Below are 16,341 nucleotides of genomic sequence, written 5' to 3' on the forward strand. Positions count from 1 at the left end.
TGGGAAGAAGCCTTTACCTGGCCAGGAGCCTGTGAATGGGCAGAAGCCTGTACCTGGCCAGAAGCCTGTGAATGGGCAGAAGCCTGTAGCTGGGCAGAAGCCTGTTGCTGGGCAGAAGCCTGTGAATGGGCAGAAGCCTGTAGCTGGGCAGAAGCCTGTTGCTGGGCAGAAGCCTCTGAATGGGCAGAAGCATGTAGCTGGGCAGAAGCCTGTGAATGGATAGAAGCCTGTACCTGGGCAGAAGCCTGTAGCTGGGCAGAAGCCTGTGAATGGGCAGAAGCCTGTAGCTGGGCAGAAGCCTGTAGCTGAGCAGAAGCCTGTGAATGGGCAGAAACCTGTACCTGGGCAGAAGCCTGTAGCTGTGCTGAAGCCTGTAGCTTGGCAGAAGCCTGTGAATGGGCAGAAGCCTGCAGCTGGGCAGAAACCTGTGAATGGGCAGAAGCCTGTGAATGGGCAGAAGCCTGTGAATGGGCAGAAGCCTGTAGCTGGGCAGAAGCCTGTAGTTGAGCAGAAGCCTGTGAATGGGCAGAAGCCTGTACCTGGGCAGAAGCCTGTGAATGGGCAGAAGCCTGTAGCTGTGCAGAAGCCTGTAGCTGGGCAGAAGCCTGTGAATGGGCAGAAGCCTGTAGCTGGGCAGAAACCTGTGAATGGGCAGAAGCCTGTGAATGGGCAGAAGCCTGTAGCTGGGCAGAAGCCTGTAGCTGGGCAGAAGCCTGTGAATCGGCAGAAGCCTGTAGCTGGGCAGAAGCCTGTGAATGGGCAGAAGCCTGTAGCTGGGCAGAAGCCTGTATGTGGGCAGAAGCCTGTGAATGGACAGAAGCCTGTACCTGGGCAGAAAACTGTAGCTGGGCAGAAGCCTGTGAATGGGCAGAAGCCTGTAGCTGGGCAGAAGCCTGTGAATGGGCAGAACCCTGTAGCTGGGCAGAAGCCTGTAGCTGGGCAGAAGCCTGTGAATGGACAGAAGCCTGTACCTGGGCAGAAGCCTGTGAATGGGCAGAAGCCTGTAGCTGTGCAGAAGCCTGTAGCTGGGCAGAAGCCTGTGAATGGGCAGAAGCCTGTAGCTGTGCAGATGCCTGTAGCTGGGCAGAAGCCTGTAGCTGGGCAGAAGCCTGTGAATGGGCAGAAGCCTGTAGCTTTGCAGAAGCCTGTAGCTGGGCAGAAGCCTGTAGCTGGGCAGAAGCCTGTGAATGGGCAGAAGCCTGTAGCTGGTCAGAAGCCTGTGAATGGGCAGAAACCTGTGAATGGGCAGAAGCCTGTAGCTGGGCAGAAGCCTGTGAATGGGCAGAAGCCTGTAGCTGGGCAGAAGCCTGTAGCTGGGCAGAAGCCTGTAGCTGGGCAGAATTCGGTGAATGGGCAAAAGCCTGTTGCTGGGCAAAAGACTGTAGCTGGGCAGAAGCCTGTGAATGGGCAGAAGACTGTGAATGGTCAGAAGCCTGTAGCTGGGCAGATACCTGTACCTGGCCAGAAGCCTGTGAATGGGCAAAAGCCTGTAGCTGGGCAGAAGCCTGTGAATGGGCAGAAGCCTGTGAATGGGCAGAAGCCTGTAGCTGGGCAGAAGCCTGTAGCTGGGCAGAAGCCTGTAGCTGGGCAGAAAACTGTAGCTGGACAGAAGCCTGTGAATGGGTAGAAGCCTGTAGCTGGGCAGAAGCCTGTAGCTGGGCAGAAAACTGTAGCTGGACAGAAGCCTGTGAATGGGCAGAAGCCTGTAGCTGAGCAGAAGCCTGTGAATGGGCAGAAGCCTGTACCTGGGCAGAAGCCTGTGAACGGGCAGAAGCCTGTAGCTGTGCAGAAGCCTGTAGCTGGTCAGAAGCCTGTGAATGGGCAGAAACCTGTGAATGGGCAGAAGCCTGTAGCTGGTCAGAAGCCTGTGAATGGGAAGAAACCTGTAGCTGGGCAGAAGCCTGTAGGTGGGCAGAAGCCTGTGAATGGACAAAAGCCTGTACCTGGGCAGAAAACTGTAGCTGGGCAGAAGCCTGTGAATGGGCAGAAGCCTGTAGCTGGGCAGAAGCCTGTAGCTGGGCAGAAGCCTGTAGCTGGGCAGATGCCTGTGAATGGGCAGAAGCCTGTACCTGGGCAGAAGCCTGTGAACGGGCAGAAGCCTGTAGCTGGGCAGAAGCCTGTGAATGGGCAGAAGCCTGTGAATGGGCAGAAGCCTGTAGGTCGGCAAAAGCCTGTGAATGAGCAGAAGCCTGTAGCTGGGCAGAAGCCTGTAGCTGGGCAGAAGCCGGTGAATGGACAAAAGCCTGAGAATGGGCAGAAGCCTGTAGCTGGGCAGAAGCCTGTGAATGGGCAGAAGCCTGTAGCTGTGCAGATGCCTGTAGCTGGGCAGAAGCCTGTAGCTGGGCAGAAGCCTGTGAATGGGCAGAAGCCTGTAGCTGTGCAGAAGCCTGTAGCTGGGCAGAAGCCTGTGAATGGGCAGAAGCCAGTGAATGGGCAGAAGCCTGTAGCTGGGCAGAAGCCTGTAGAAGGGCAGAAGCCTGTGAATGGAAAGAAGCCTGTACCTGGGCAGAAAACTGTAGCTGGGCAGAAGCCTGTGAATGGGCAGAAGCCTGTAGCTGGGCAGAAGCCTGTGAATGGGCAGAAGCCTGTGAATGGGCAGAAGCCTGTAGCTGTGCAGAAGCCTGTAGCTGGGCAGAAGCCTGTGAATGGGCAGAAGCCTGTGAATGGGCAGAAGCCTGTAGCTGGGCAGAAGCCTGTGAATGGGCAGAAGCCTGTAGCTGGGCAGAAGCCTGTAGCTGGGCAGAAGCCTGTGAATGGGCAGAAGCCTCTAGCTGGGCAGAAGCCTGTGAATGGGCAGAAGCCTGTGAATGGGCAGAAGCCTGTAGCTGGGCAGAAGCCTGTGAATGGGCAGAAGCCTGTAGCTGTGCAGAAGCCTGTAGCTGGGCAGAAGCCTGTGAATGGGCAGAAGCATGTAGCTGGGTAGAAACCTGTGAATGGGCAGAAGCATGTAGCTGGGCAGAAACCTGTGAATGGGCAGAAGCCTGTGAATGGGCAGAAGCCTGTAGCTGGGCAGAAGCGTGTAGCTGGGCAGAAGCCTGTGAATCGGCAGAAGCCTGTAGCTGGGCAGAAGCCTGTGAATGGGCAGAAGCCTGTAGCTGGGCAGAAGCCTGTATGTGGGCAGAAGCCTGTGAATGGACAGAAGCCTGTACCTGGGCAGAAAACTGTAGCTGGGCAGAAGCCTGTGAATGGGCAGAAGCCTGTAGCTGGGCAGAAGCCTGTAGCTGGGCAGAAGCCTGTGAATGGGCAGAACCCTGTAGCTGGGCAGAAGCCTGTAGCTGGGCAGAAGCCTGTGAATGGACAGAAGCCTGTACCTGGGCAGAAGCCTGTGAATGGGCAGAAGCCTGTAGCTGTGCAGAAGCCTGTGAATGGGCAGAAGCCTGTAGCTGTGCAGAAGCCTGTAGCTGGGCAGAAGCCTGTGAATGGGCAGAAGCCTGTAGCTGTGCAGATGCCTGTAGCTGGGCAGAAGCCTGTAGCTGGGCAGAAGCCTGTGAATGGGCAGAAGCCTGTAGCTGTGCAGAAGCCTGTAGCTGGGCAGAAGCCTGTGAATGGGCAGAAGCCTGTAGCTGGGCAGAAGCCTGTGAATGGGCAGAAGCCTGTATCTGGGCAGAAGCCTGTAGCTGGGCAGAAGCCTGTGAATGGGCAGAAGCCTGTAGCTGTGCAGAAGCCTGTAGCTGGGCAGTAGCCTGTGAATGGGCAGAAGCCTGTAGCTGGGCAGAAGCCTGTGAATGGGCAGAAGCCTGTAGCTGGGCAGAAGCCTGTAGCTGGGCAGAAGCCTGTGAACGGGCAGAAGCCTCTAGCTGGGTAGAAGCCTGTGAATGGGCAGAAGCCTGTGAATGGGCAGAAGCCTCTAGCTGGGCAGAAGCCTGTTGCTGGGCAGAATTCTCTGAATGGGCAGAAGCCTGTAGCTGGGCAGAAGCCTGTGAATGGGCAGAAGCCTGTAGCTGGGCAGAATTCGGTGAATGGGCAAAAGCCTGTTGCTGGGCAAAAGCCTGTAGCTGGGCAGAAGCCTGTGAATGGGCAGAAGCCTGTGAATGGTCAGAAGCCTGTAGCTGGGCAGATACCTGTGACTGGGCAGAAGCCTGTGAATGGGCAGAAGCCTGTACCTGGCCAGAAGCCTGTGAATGGACAGAAGCCTGTACCTGGCCAGAAGCCTGTGAATGGGCAAAAGCTTGTAGCTGGGCAGAAGCCTGTGAATGGGCAGAAGCCTGTGAATGGGCAGAAGCCTGTAGCTGGGCAGAAGCCTGTAGCTGGGCAGAAGCCTGTGAATGGGCAGAAGCCTGTAGCTGGGCAGAAGCCTGTAGCTGGGCAGAAGCCTGTAGCTGGGCAGAAGCTTGTGAATGGGCAGAAGCCTGTAGCTGAGCAGAAGCCTGTGAATGGGCAGAAGCCTGTGAATGGGCAGAAGCCTGTGAATGGGCAGAAGCCTGTGAATGGGCAGAAGCCTGTACCTGGGCAGAAGCCTGTGAACGGGCAGAAGCCTGTAGCTGTGCAGAAGCCTGTAGCTGGGCAGAAGCCTGTAGCTGTGCAGAAGCCTGTAGCTGGGCAGAACCCTGTGAATGGGCAGAAGCCTGTGAATGGGCAGAAGCCTGTAGCTGGGCAGAAGCCTGTGAATGGGCAGAAGCCTGTAGCTGGGCAGAAGCCTGTAGGTGGGCAGAAGCCTGTGAATGGACAGAAGCCTGTACCTGGGCAGAAAACTGTACCTGGGCAGAAGCCTGTGAATTGGCAGAAGCCTGTGAATGGGCAGAAGCCTGTACCTGGGCAGAAGCCTGTGAATGGGCAGAAGCCTGTAGCTGGGCAGAAGCCTGTAGCTGGGTAGAAGCCTGTGAATGGGCAGAAGCCTCTAGCTGGGCAGAAGCCTGTAAATCGACAGAAGCCTGTGAATGGGCAGAAGCCTGTAGCTGTGCAGAAGCCTGTAGCTGGGCAGAAGCCTGTGAATGGGCAGAAGCCTGTGAATGGGCAGAAGCCTGTAGCTGGGCAGAAGCCTGTGAATGGGCAGAAGCCTGTATCTGGGCAGAAGCCTGTAGCTGGTTAGAAGCCTGTGAATGGGCAGAAGCCTGTAACTGTGCAGAAGCCTGTAGCTGGGCAGTAGCCTGTGAATGGGCAGAAGCCTGTAGCTGGGCAGTAGCCTGTGAATGGGCAGAAGCCTGTAGCTGGGCAGAAGCCTGTGAATGGGCAGAAGCCTGTAGCTGGGCAGAAGCCTCTAGCTGGGCAGAAGCCTGTGAACGGGCAGAAGCCTCTAGCTGGGCAGAAGCCTGTGAATGGGCAGAAGCCTGTAGCTGTGCAGATGCCTGTAGCTGGGCAGAAGCCTGTAGCTGGGCAGAAGCCTGTGAATGGGCAGAAGCCTGTAGCTGTGCAGAAGCCTGTAGCTGGGCAGAAGCCTGTGAATGGGCAGAAGCCTGTAGCTGGGCAGAAGCCTGTAGCTGGGCAGAAGCCTGTGAACGGGCAGAAGCCTCTAGCTGGGTAGAAGCCTGTGAATGGGCAGAAGCCTGTGAATGGGCAGAAGCCTCTAGCTGGGCAGAAGCCTGTTGCTGGGCAGAATTCTCTGAATGGGCAGAAGCCTGTAGCTGGGCAGAAGCCTGTGAATGGGCAGAAGCCTGTAGCTGGGCAGAATTCGGTGAATGGGCAAAAGCCTGTTGCTGGGCAAAAGCCTGTAGCTGGGCAGAAGCCTGTGAATGGGCAGAAGCCTGTGAATGGTCAGAAGCCTGTAGCTGGGCAGATACCTGTGACTGGGCAGAAGCCTGTGAATGGGCAGAAGCCTGTACCTGGCCAGAAGCCTGTGAATGGACAGAAGCCTGTACCTGGCCAGAAGCCTGTGAATGGGCAAAAGCTTGTAGCTGGGCAGAAGCCTGTGAATGGGCAGAAGCCTGTGAATGGGCAGAAGCCTGTAGCTGGGCAGAAGCCTGTAGCTGGGCAGAAGCCTGTGAATGGGCAGAAGCCTGTAGCTGGGCAGAAGCCTGTAGCTGGGCAGAAGCCTGTAGCTGGGCAGAAGCTTGTGAATGGGCAGAAGCCTGTAGCTGAGCAGAAGCCTGTGAATGGGCAGAAGCCTGTGAATGGGCAGAAGCCTGTGAATGGGCAGAAGCCTGTGAATGGGCAGAAGCCTGTACCTGGGCAGAAGCCTGTGAACGGGCAGAAGCCTGTAGCTGTGCAGAAGCCTGTAGCTGGGCAGAAGCCTGTAGCTGTGCAGAAGCCTGTAGCTGGGCAGAACCCTGTGAATGGGCAGAAGCCTGTGAATGGGCAGAAGCCTGTAGCTGGGCAGAAGCCTGTGAATGGGCAGAAGCCTGTAGCTGGGCAGAAGCCTGTAGGTGGGCAGAAGCCTGTGAATGGACAGAAGCCTGTACCTGGGCAGAAAACTGTACCTGGGCAGAAGCCTGTGAATTGGCAGAAGCCTGTGAATGGGCAGAAGCCTGTACCTGGGCAGAAGCCTGTGAATGGGCAGAAGCCTGTAGCTGGGCAGAAGCCTGTAGCTGGGTAGAAGCCTGTGAATGGGCAGAAGCCTCTAGCTGGGCAGAAGCCTGTAAATCGACAGAAGCCTGTGAATGGGCAGAAGCCTGTAGCTGTGCAGAAGCCTGTAGCTGGGCAGAAGCCTGTGAATGGGCAGAAGCCTGTGAATGGGCAGAAGCCTGTAGCTGGGCAGAAGCCTGTGAATGGGCAGAAGCCTGTATCTGGGCAGAAGCCTGTAGCTGGTTAGAAGCCTGTGAATGGGCAGAAGCCTGTAACTGTGCAGAAGCCTGTAGCTGGGCAGTAGCCTGTGAATGGGCAGAAGCCTGTAGCTGGGCAGAAGCCTGTGAATGGGCAGAAGCCTGTAGCTGGGCAGAAGCCTCTAGCTGGGCAGAAGCCTGTGAACGGGCAGAAGCCTCTAGCTGGGCAGAAGCCTGTGAATGGGCAGAAGCCTGTAGCTGTGCAGATGCCTGTAGCTGGGCAGAAGCCTGTAGCTGGGCAGAAGCCTGTGAATGGGCAGAAGCCTGTAGCTGTGCAGAAGCCTGTAGCTGGGCAGAAGCCTGTGAATGGGCAGAAGCCTGTAGCTGGGCAGAAGCCTGTGAATGGGCAGAAGCCTGTATCTGGGCAGAAGCCTGTAGCTGGGCAGAAGCCTGTGAATGGGCAGAAGCCTGTAGCTGTGCAGAAGCCTGTAGCTGGGCAGTAGCCTGTGAATGGGCAGAAGCCTGTAGCTGGGCAGAAGCCTGTGAATGGGCAGAAGCCTGTAGCTGGGCAGAAGCCTGTAGCTGGGCAGAAGCCTGTGAACGGGCAGAAGAGTCTAGCTGGGCAGAAGCCTGTGAATGGGCAGAAGCCTGTGAATGGGCAGAAGCCTGTTGCTGGGCAGAATTCTCTGAATGGGCAGAAGCCTATAGCTGGGCAGAAGCCTGTGAATGGGCAGAAGCCTGTAGCTGGGCAGAATTCGGTGAATGGGCAAAAGCCTGTTGCTGGGCAAAAGCCTGTAGCTGGGCAGAAGCCTGTGAATGGGCAGAAGCCTGTGAATGGTCAGAAGCCTGTAGCTGGGCAGATACCTGTGACTGGGCAGAAGCCTGTGAATGGGCAGAAGCCTGTACCTGGCCAGAAGCCTGTGAATGGACAGAAGCCTGTACCTGGCCAGAAGCCTGTGAATGGGCAAAAGCTTGTAGCTGGGCAGAAGCCTGTGAATGGGCAGAAGCCTGTGAATGGGCAGAAGCCTGTAGCTGGGCAGAAGCCTGTAGCTGGGCAGAAGCCTGTAGCTGGGCAGAAGCCTGTGAATGGGCAGAAGCCTGTAGCTGGGCAGAAGCCTGTAGCTGGGCAGAAGCCTGTAGCTGGGCAGAAGCCTGTGAATGGGCAGAAGCCTGTAGCTGAGCAGAAGCCTGTGAATGGGCAGAAGCCTGTGAATGGGCAGAAGCCTGTGAATGGGCAGAAGCCTGTGAATGGGCAGAAGCCTGTACCTGGGCAGAAGCCTGTGAACGGGCAGAAGCCTGTAGCTGTGCAGAAGCCTGTAGCTGGGCAGAAGCCTGTAGCTGTGCAGAAGCCTGTAGCTGGGCAGAACCCTGTGAATGGGCAGAAGCCTGTGAATGGGCAGAAGCCTGTAGCTGGGCAGAAGCCTGTGAATGGGCAGAAGCCTGTAGCTGGGCAGAAGCCTGTAGGTGGGCAGAAGCCTGTGAATGGACAGAAGCCTGTACCTGGGCAGAAAACTGTACCTGGGCAGAAGCCTGTGAATTGGCAGAAGCCTGTGAATGGGCAGAAGCCTGTACCTGGGCAGAAGCCTGTGAATGGGCAGAAGCCTGTAGCTGGGCAGAAGCCTGTAGCTGGGTAGAAGCCTGTGAATGGGCAGAAGCCTCTAGCTGGGCAGAAGCCTGTAAATCGACAGAAGCCTGTGAATGGGCAGAAGCCTGTAGCTGTGCAGAAGCCTGTAGCTGGGCAGAAGCCTGTGAATGGGCAGAAGCCTGTAGCTGGGCAGAAGCCTGTGAATGGGCAGAAGCCTGTGAATGGGCAGAAGCCTGTAGCTGGGCAGAAGCCTGTGAATGGGCAGAAGCCTGTATCTGGGCAGAAGCCTGTAGCTGGGTAGAAGCCTGTGAATGGGCAGAAGCCTGTAACTGTGCAGAAGCCTGTAGCTGGGCAGTAGCCTGTGAATGGGCAGAAGCCTGTAGCTGGGCAGAAGCCTGTGAATGGGCAGAAGCCTGTAGCTGGGCAGAAGCCTCTAGCTGGGCAGAAGCCTGTGAACGGGCAGAAGCCTCTAGCTGGGCAGAAGCCTGTGAATGGGCAGAAGCCTGTGAATGGGCAGAAGCCTGTAGCTGGGCAGAAGCCTGTTGCTGGGCAGAATTCTCTGAATGGGCAGAAGCCTGTAGCTGGGCAGAAGCCTGTGAATGGGCAGAAGCCTGTAGCTGGGCAGAATTCGGTGAATGGGCAAAAGCCTGTTGCTGGGCAAAAGCCTGTAGCTGGGCAGAAGCCTGTGAATGGACAGAAGCCTGTAGCTGGGCAGATACCTGTGACTGGGCAAAAGCCTGTTGCTGGGCAAAAGCCTGTAGCTGGGCAGAAGCCTGTGAATGGTCAGAAGCCTGTAGCTGGGCAGATACCTGTGACTGGGCAGAAGCCTGTGAATGGGCAGAAGCCTGTACCTGGCCAGAAGCCTGTGAATGGACAGAAGCCTGTACCTGGCCAGAAGCCTGTGAATGGGCAGAAGCCTGTAGCTGGGCAGAAGCCTGTAGCTGGGCAGAAGCCTGTGAATGGGCAGAAGCCTGTAGCTGGGCAGAAAACTGTAGCTGGGCAGAAGCCTGTGAATGGGCAGAAGCCTGTAGCTGATCAGAAGCCTGTGAATGGGCAGAAGCCTGTACCTGGGCAGAAGCCTGTGAACGGGCAGAAGCCTGTAGCTGTGCAGAAGCCTGTAGCTGGGCAGAAGCCTGTGAATGGGCAGAAGCCTGTAGCTGGGCAGAAGCCTGTGAATGGGCAGAAGCCTGTAGCTGGGCAGAAGCCTGTAGGTGGGCAGAAGCCTGTGAATGGACAGAAACCTGTACCTGGGCAGAAAACTGTAGCTGGGCAGAAGCCTGTGAATTGGCAGAAGCCTGTGAATGGGCAGAAGCCTGTACCTGGGCAGAAGCCTGTGAATGGGCAGAAGCCTGTAGCTGGGTAGAAGCCTGTGAATGGGCAGAAGCCTCTAGCTGGGCAGAAGCCTGTAAATGGACAGAAGCCTGTGAATGGGCAGAAGCCTGTAGCTGTGCAGAAGCCTGTAGCTGGGCAGAAGCCTGTGAATGGGCAGAAGCCTGTAGCTGGGCAGAAGCCTGTAGCTGGGCAGAATTCGGTGAATGGGCAAAAGCCTGTTGCTGGGCAAAAGCCTGTAGCTGGGCAGAAGCCTGTGAATGGGCAGAAGCCTGTGAATGGTCAGAAGCCTGTAGCTGGGCAGATACCTGTGACTGGGCAGATACCTGTGACTGGGCAGAAGCCTGTGAATGGGCAGAAGCCTGTACCTGGCCAGAAGCCTGTGAATGGACAGAAGCCTGTACCTGGCCAGAAGCCTGTGAATGGGCAAAAGCCTGTAGCTGGGCAGAAGCCTGTGAATGGGCAGAAGCCTGTGAATGGGCAGAAGCCTGTGAATGGGCAGAAGCCTTTGAATGGGCAGAAGCCTGTAGCTGGGCAGAAGCCTGTAGCTGGGCAGAAGCCTGTGAATGGGCAGAAGCCTGTAGCTGGGCAGAAGCCTGTAGCTGGGCAGAAGCCTGTGAATGGGCAGAAGCCTGTAGCTGGGCAGAAGCCTGTGAATGGGCAGAAGCCTGTAGCTGGGCAAAAAACTGTAGGTGGGCAGAAGCCTGTGAATGGGCAGAAGCCTGTAGCTGGGCAGAAGCCTGTAGCTGGGCAGAAGCCTGTGAATGGGCAGAAGCCTGTAGCTGGGCAGAAGCCTGTAGCTGGGCAGAAGCCTGTAGCTGGGCAGAAGCCTGTGAATGGGCAGAAGCCTGTAGCTGGGCAGAAGCCTGTGAATGGGCAGAAGCCTGTAGCTGGGCAAAAAACTGTAGGTGGGCAGAAGCCTGTGAATGGGCAGAAGCCTGTAGCTGAGCAGAAGCCTGTGAATGGGCAGAAGCCTGTACCTGGGCAGAAGCCTGTGAACGGGCAGAAGCCTGTAGCTGTGCAGAAGCCTGTAGCTGGGCAGAAGCCTGTGAATGGGCAGAAGCCTGTGAATGGGCAGAAGCCTGTAGCTGGACAGAAGCCTGTGAATGGGCAGAAGCCTGTAGCTGGGCAGAAGCCTGTAGGTGGGCAGAAGCCTGTGAATGGACAGAAGCCTGTACCTGGGCAGAAAACTGTAGCTGGGCAGAAGCCTGTGAATTGGCAGAAGCCTGTAGCTGGGCAGAAGCCTGTAGCTGGGCAGAAGCCTGTGAATGGGCAGAAGCCTGTACCTGGGCAGAGGCCTGTGAACGGGCAGAAGCCTGTAGCTGGGCAGAAGCCTGTGAATGGGCAGAAGCCTGTGAATGGGCAGAAGCCTGTAGCTGGGCAGAAGCCTGTGAATGGGCAGAAGCCTGTAGCTGGGCAGAAGCCTGTAGGTGGGCAGAAGCCTGTGAATGGACAGAAGCCTGTACCTGGGCAGAAAACTGTAGCTGGGCAGAAGCCTGTGAATGGGCAGTAGCCTGTAGCTGGGCAGAAGCCTGTAGCTGGGCAGAAGCCTGTGAATGGGCAGAAGCCTGTAGCTGGGCAGAAGCCTGTAGCTGGGCAGAAGCCTGTGAATGTGCAGAAGCCTCTAGCTGGCCAGAAGCCTGTACATGGACAGAAGCCAGTACCTGGGCAGAAAACTGTAGCTGGGCAGAAGCCTGTGAATGGGCAGAAGCCTGTAGCTGAGCAGAAGCCTGTGAATGGGCAGAAGCCTGTAGCTGGGCAGAAGCCTGTGAATGGGCAGAAGCCTGTAGCTGTGCAGAAGCCTGTAGCTGGGCAGAAAACTGTAGCTGGGCAGAAGCCTGTAGCTGGGCAGAAGCTTGTAGCTGGTCAGAAGCCTGTAAATGGGCAGAAGCCTGTAAATGGACAGAAGCCTGTAGCTGGGCAGAAGCCAGTAGCTGGGCAGAAGCCTGTGAATTGGCAGAAGCCTGTAGCTGGGCAGAAGCCTGTAGCTGGGCAGTAGCCGGTGAATGGGCAAAAGCCTGTTGCTGGGCAAAAGCCTGTAGCTGGGCAGAAGCCTGTGAATGGGCAAAAGCCTGTAGCTGGGCAAAAGCCTGTGAATGGGCAGAAGCCTGTGAATGGGCAGAAGCCTGTAGCTGGGCAGAAGCCTGTAGCTGGGCAGAAGCCTGTGAATGGGCAGAAGCCTGTAGCTGGGCAGAAGCCTGTAGTTGGGCAGAAGCCTGTGAATGGGCAGAAGCCTGTAGCTGGGCAGAAGCCTGTAGTTGGGCAGAAGCCTGTGAATGGGCAGAAGCCTGTAGCTGGGCAAAAGCCTGTAGCTGGGCAGAAGCCTGTGAATGGGCAAAAGCCTGTAGCTGGGCAAAAGCCTGTGAATGGGCAGAAGCCTGTAGCTGGGCAAAAGCCTGTAGCTGGGCAGAAGCCTGTGAATGGGCAGAAGCCTGTAGCTGGGCAGAAGCCTGTAGTTGGGCAGAAGCCTGTGAATGGGCAGAAGCCTGTAGCTGGGCAGAAGCCTGTAGCTGGGCAGAAGCCTGTACCTGGGCAGAAAACTGTAGCTGGGCAGAAGCCTGTGAATGGGCAGAAAACTGTAGCTGGGCAGAAGCCTGTGAATGGGCAGGAGCCTGTAGCTGGGCAGAAGCCTGTGAATGGACAGAAGCCTGTACCTGGGCAGAAGCCTGTGAATGGGCAGAAGCCTGTAGCTGTGCAGAAGCCTGTAGCTGGGCAGAAGCCTGTGAATGGGCAGAAGCCTGTGAAAGGGCAGAAGCCTGTAGCTGGGCAGAAGCCTGTGAATGGGCAGAAGCCTGTAGCTGGGCAGAAGCCTGTAGCTGGGCAGAAGCCTGTAGCTGGGCAGAAGCCTGTGAATGGGCAGAAGCCTGTAGCTGGGCAGAAAACTGTAGCTGGGCAGAAGCCTGTGAATGGGCAGAAGCCTGTAGCTGGGCAGAAGCCTGTAGCTGGGCAGAAGCCTGTGAATGGGCAGAAGCCTGTGAATGGGCAGAAGCCTGTAGCTGGGCAGAAGCCTGTGAATTGGCAGAAGCCTGTAGCTGGGCAGAAGCCTGTAGCTGGGCAGAAGCCTGTGAATGGGCAAAAGCCTGTTGCTGGGCAAAAGCCTGTAGCTGGGCAGAAGCCTGTGAATGGGCAAAAGCCTGTAGCTGGGCAACAGCCTGTGAATGGGCAGAAGCCTGTGAATGGGCAGAAGCCTGTAGCTGGGCAGAAGCCTGTAGCTGGGCAGAAGCCTGTGAATGGGCAGAAGCCTGTAGCTGGGCAGAAGCCTGTAGTTGGGCAGAAGCCTGTGAATGGGCAGAAGCCTGTAGCTGGGCAGAAGCCTGTGAATGGGCAGAAGCCTGTAGCTGGGCAGAAGCCTGTACCTGGGCAGAAAACTGTAGCTGGGCAGAAGCCTGTGAATGGGCAGAAAACTGTAGCTGGGCAGAAGCCTGTGAATGGGCAGGAGCCTGTAGCTGGGCAGAAGCCTGTAGGTGGGCAGAAACCTGTGAATGGACAGAAGCCTGTACCTGGGCAGAAAACTGTAGCTGGGCAGAAGCCTGTGAATGGGCAGTAGCCTGTAGCTGGGCAGAAGCCTGTAGCTGGGCAGAAGCCTGTGAATGGGCAGAAGCCTGTAGCTGGGCAGAAGCCTGTAGCTGGGCAGAAGCCTGTGAATGGGCAGAAGCCTCTAGCTGGGCAGAAGCCTGTAAATGGACAGAAGCCTGTACCTGGGCAGAAAACTGTAGCTGAGCAGAAGCCTGTGAATGGGCAGAAGCCTGTAGCTGAGCAGAAGCCTGTGAATGGGCAGAAGCCTGTAGCTGGGCAGAAGCCTGTGAATGGGCAGAAGCCTGTAGCTGTGCAGAAGCCTGTAGCTGGGCAGAAAACTGTAGCTGGGCAGAAGGCTGTAGCTGGGCAGAAGCTTGTAGCTGGTCAGAAGCCTGTAAATGGACAGAAGCCTGTAAATGGACAGAAGCCTGTAGCTGGGCAGAAGCCTGTAGCTGGGCAGAAGCCTGTGAATTGGCAGAAGCCTGTAGCTGGGCAGAAGCCTGTAGCTGGGCAGAAGCCGGTGAATGGGCAAAAGCCTGTAGCTGAGCAGAAGCCTGTAGCTGAGCAGAAGCCTGTGAATGGGCAGAGGCCTGTGAACGGGCAGAAGCCTGTAGCTGGGCAGAAGCCTGTGAATGGGCAGAAGCCTGTGAATGGGCAGAAGCCTGTAGCTGGGCAGAAGCCTGTGAATGGGCAGAAGCCTGTAGCTGGGCAGAAGCCTGTAGTTGGGCAGAAGCCTGTGAATGGACAGAAGCCTGTACCTGGGCAGAAAACTGTAGCTGGGCAGAAGCCTGTGAATGGGCAGTAGCCTGTAGCTGGGCAGAAGCCTGTAGCTGGGCAGAAGCCTGTGAATGGGCAGAAGCCTGTAGCTGGGCAGAAGCCTGTAGCTGGGCAGAAGCCTGTGAATGTGCAGAAGCCTCTAGCTGGCCAGAAGCCTGTAAATGGACAGAAGCCAGTACCTGGGCAGAAAACTGTAGCTGGGCAGAAGCCTGTGAATGGGCAGAAGCCTGTAGCTGAGCAGAAGCCTGTGAATGGGCAGAAGCCTGTAGCTGGGCAGAAGCCTGTGAATGGGCAGAAGCCTGTAGCTGTGCAGAAGCCTGTAGCTGGGCAGAAAACTGTAGCTGGGCAGAAGCCTGTAGCTGGGCAGAAGCTTGTAGCTGGTCAGAAGCCTGTAAATGGGCAGAAGCCTGTAAATGGACAGAAGCCTGTAGCTGGGCAGAAGCCTGTAGCTGGGCAGAAGCCTGTGAATTGGCAGAAGCCTGTAGCTGGGCAGAAGCCTGTAGCTGGGCAGAAGCCGGTGAATGGGCAAAAGCCTGTTGCTGGGCAAAAGCCTGTAGCTGGGCAGAAGCCTGTGAATGGGCAAAAGCCTGTAGCTGGGCAAAAGCCTGTGAATGGGCAGAAGCCTGTGAATGGGCAGAAGCCTGTAGCTGGGCAGAAGCCTGTAGCTGGGCAGAAGCCTGTGAATTGGCAGAAGCCTGTAGCTGGGCAGAAGCCTGTAGTTGGGCAGAAGCCTGTGAATGGGCAGAAGCCTGTAGCTGGGCAGAAGCCTGTACCTGGGCAGAAAACTGTAGCTGGGCAGAAGCCTGTGAATGGGCAGAAAACTGTAGCTGGGCAGAAGCCTGTGAATGGGCAGGAGCCTGTAGCTGGGCAGAAGCCTGTGAATGGACAGAAGCCTGTACCTGGGCAGAAGCCTGTGAATGGGCAGAAGCCTGTAGCTGTGCAGAAGCCTGTAGCTGGGCAGAAGCCTGTGAATGGGCAGAAGCCTGTAGCTGGGCAGAAGCCTGTAGCTGGGCAGAAGCCTGTGAATGGGCAGAAGCCTGTAGCTGGGCAGAAAACTGTAGCTGGGCAGAAAACTGTGAATGGGCAGAAGCCTGTAGCTGGGCAGAAGCCTGTAGCTGGGCAGAAGCCTGTGAATGGGCAGAAGCCTGTGAATGGGCAGAAGCCTGTGAATGGACAGAAGCCTGTAGCTGGGCAGAAGCCTGTGAATTGGCAGAAGCCTGTAGCTGGGCAGAAGCCTGTAGCTGGGCAGAAGCCGGTGAATGGGCAAAAGCCTGTTGCTGGGCAAAAGCCTGTAGCTGGGCAGAAGCCTGTGAATGGGCAAAAGCCTGTAGCTGGGCAAAAGACTGTGAATGGGCAGAAGCCTGTGAATGGGCAGAAGCCTGTAGCTGGGCAGAAGCCTGTGAATGGGTAGAAGCCTGTAGCTGGGCAGAAGCCTGTAGTTGGGCAGAAGCCTGTGAATGGGCAGAAGCCTGTAGCTGGGCAGAAGCCTGTACCTGGGCAGAAAACTGTAGCTGGGCAGAAGCCTGTGAATGGGCAGAAAACTGTAGCTGTGCAGAAGCCTGTGAATGGGCAGGAGCCTGTAGCTGGGCAGAAGCCTGTGAATGGACAGAAGCCTGTACCTGGGCAGAAGCCTGTGAATGGGCAGAAGCATGTAGCTGTGCAGAAGCCTGTAGCTGGGCAGAAGCCTGTGAATGGGCAGAAGCCTGTGAAAGGGCAGAAGCCTGTAGCTGGGCAGAAGCCTGTGAATGGGCAGAAGCCTGTAGCTGGGCAGAAGCTTGTAGCTGGTCAGAAGCCTGTAAATGGACAGAAGCCTGTAAATGGACAGAAGCCTGTAGCTGGGCAGAAGCCTGTGAATGGGCAGAAGCCTGTAGGTGGGCAGAAACCTGTGAATGGACAGAAGCCTGTACCTGGGCAGAAAACTGTAGCTGGGCAGAAGCCTGTGAATGGGCAGTAGCCTGTAGCTGGGCAGAAGCCTGTAGCTGGGCAGAAGCCTGTGAATGGGCAGAAGCCTGTAGCTGGGCAGAAGCCTGTAGCTGGGCAGAAGCCTGTGAATGGGCAGAAGCCTCTAGCTGGGCAGAAGCCTGTAAATGGACAGAAGCCTGTACCTGGGCAGAAAACTGTAGCTGGGCAGAAGCCTGTGAATGGGCAGAAGCCTGTAGCTGAGCAGAAGCCTGTGAATGGGCAGAAGCCTGTAGCTGGGCAGAAGCCTGTGAATGGGCAGAAGCCTGTAGCTGTGCAGAAGCCTGTAGCTGGGCAGAAGGCTGTAGCTGGGCAGAAGGCTGTAGCTGGGCAGAAGCTTGTAGCTGGTCAGAAGCCTGTAAATGGACAGAAGCCTGTAAATGGACAGAAGCCTGTAGCTGGGCAGAAGCCTGTAGCTGGGCAGAAGCCTGTGAATTGGCAGAAGCCTGTAGGTGGGCAGAAGCCTGTAGCTGGGCAGAAGCCGGTGAATGGGCAAAAGCCTGTAGCTGAGCAGAAGCCTGTGAATGGGCAGAAGCCTGT

This window comes from Astyanax mexicanus, chromosome 17 (assembly GCF_023375975.1).
Source record: "Astyanax mexicanus isolate ESR-SI-001 chromosome 17, AstMex3_surface, whole genome shotgun sequence".
Classification (NCBI taxonomy): Eukaryota; Metazoa; Chordata; class Actinopteri; order Characiformes; family Acestrorhamphidae; genus Astyanax; species Astyanax mexicanus.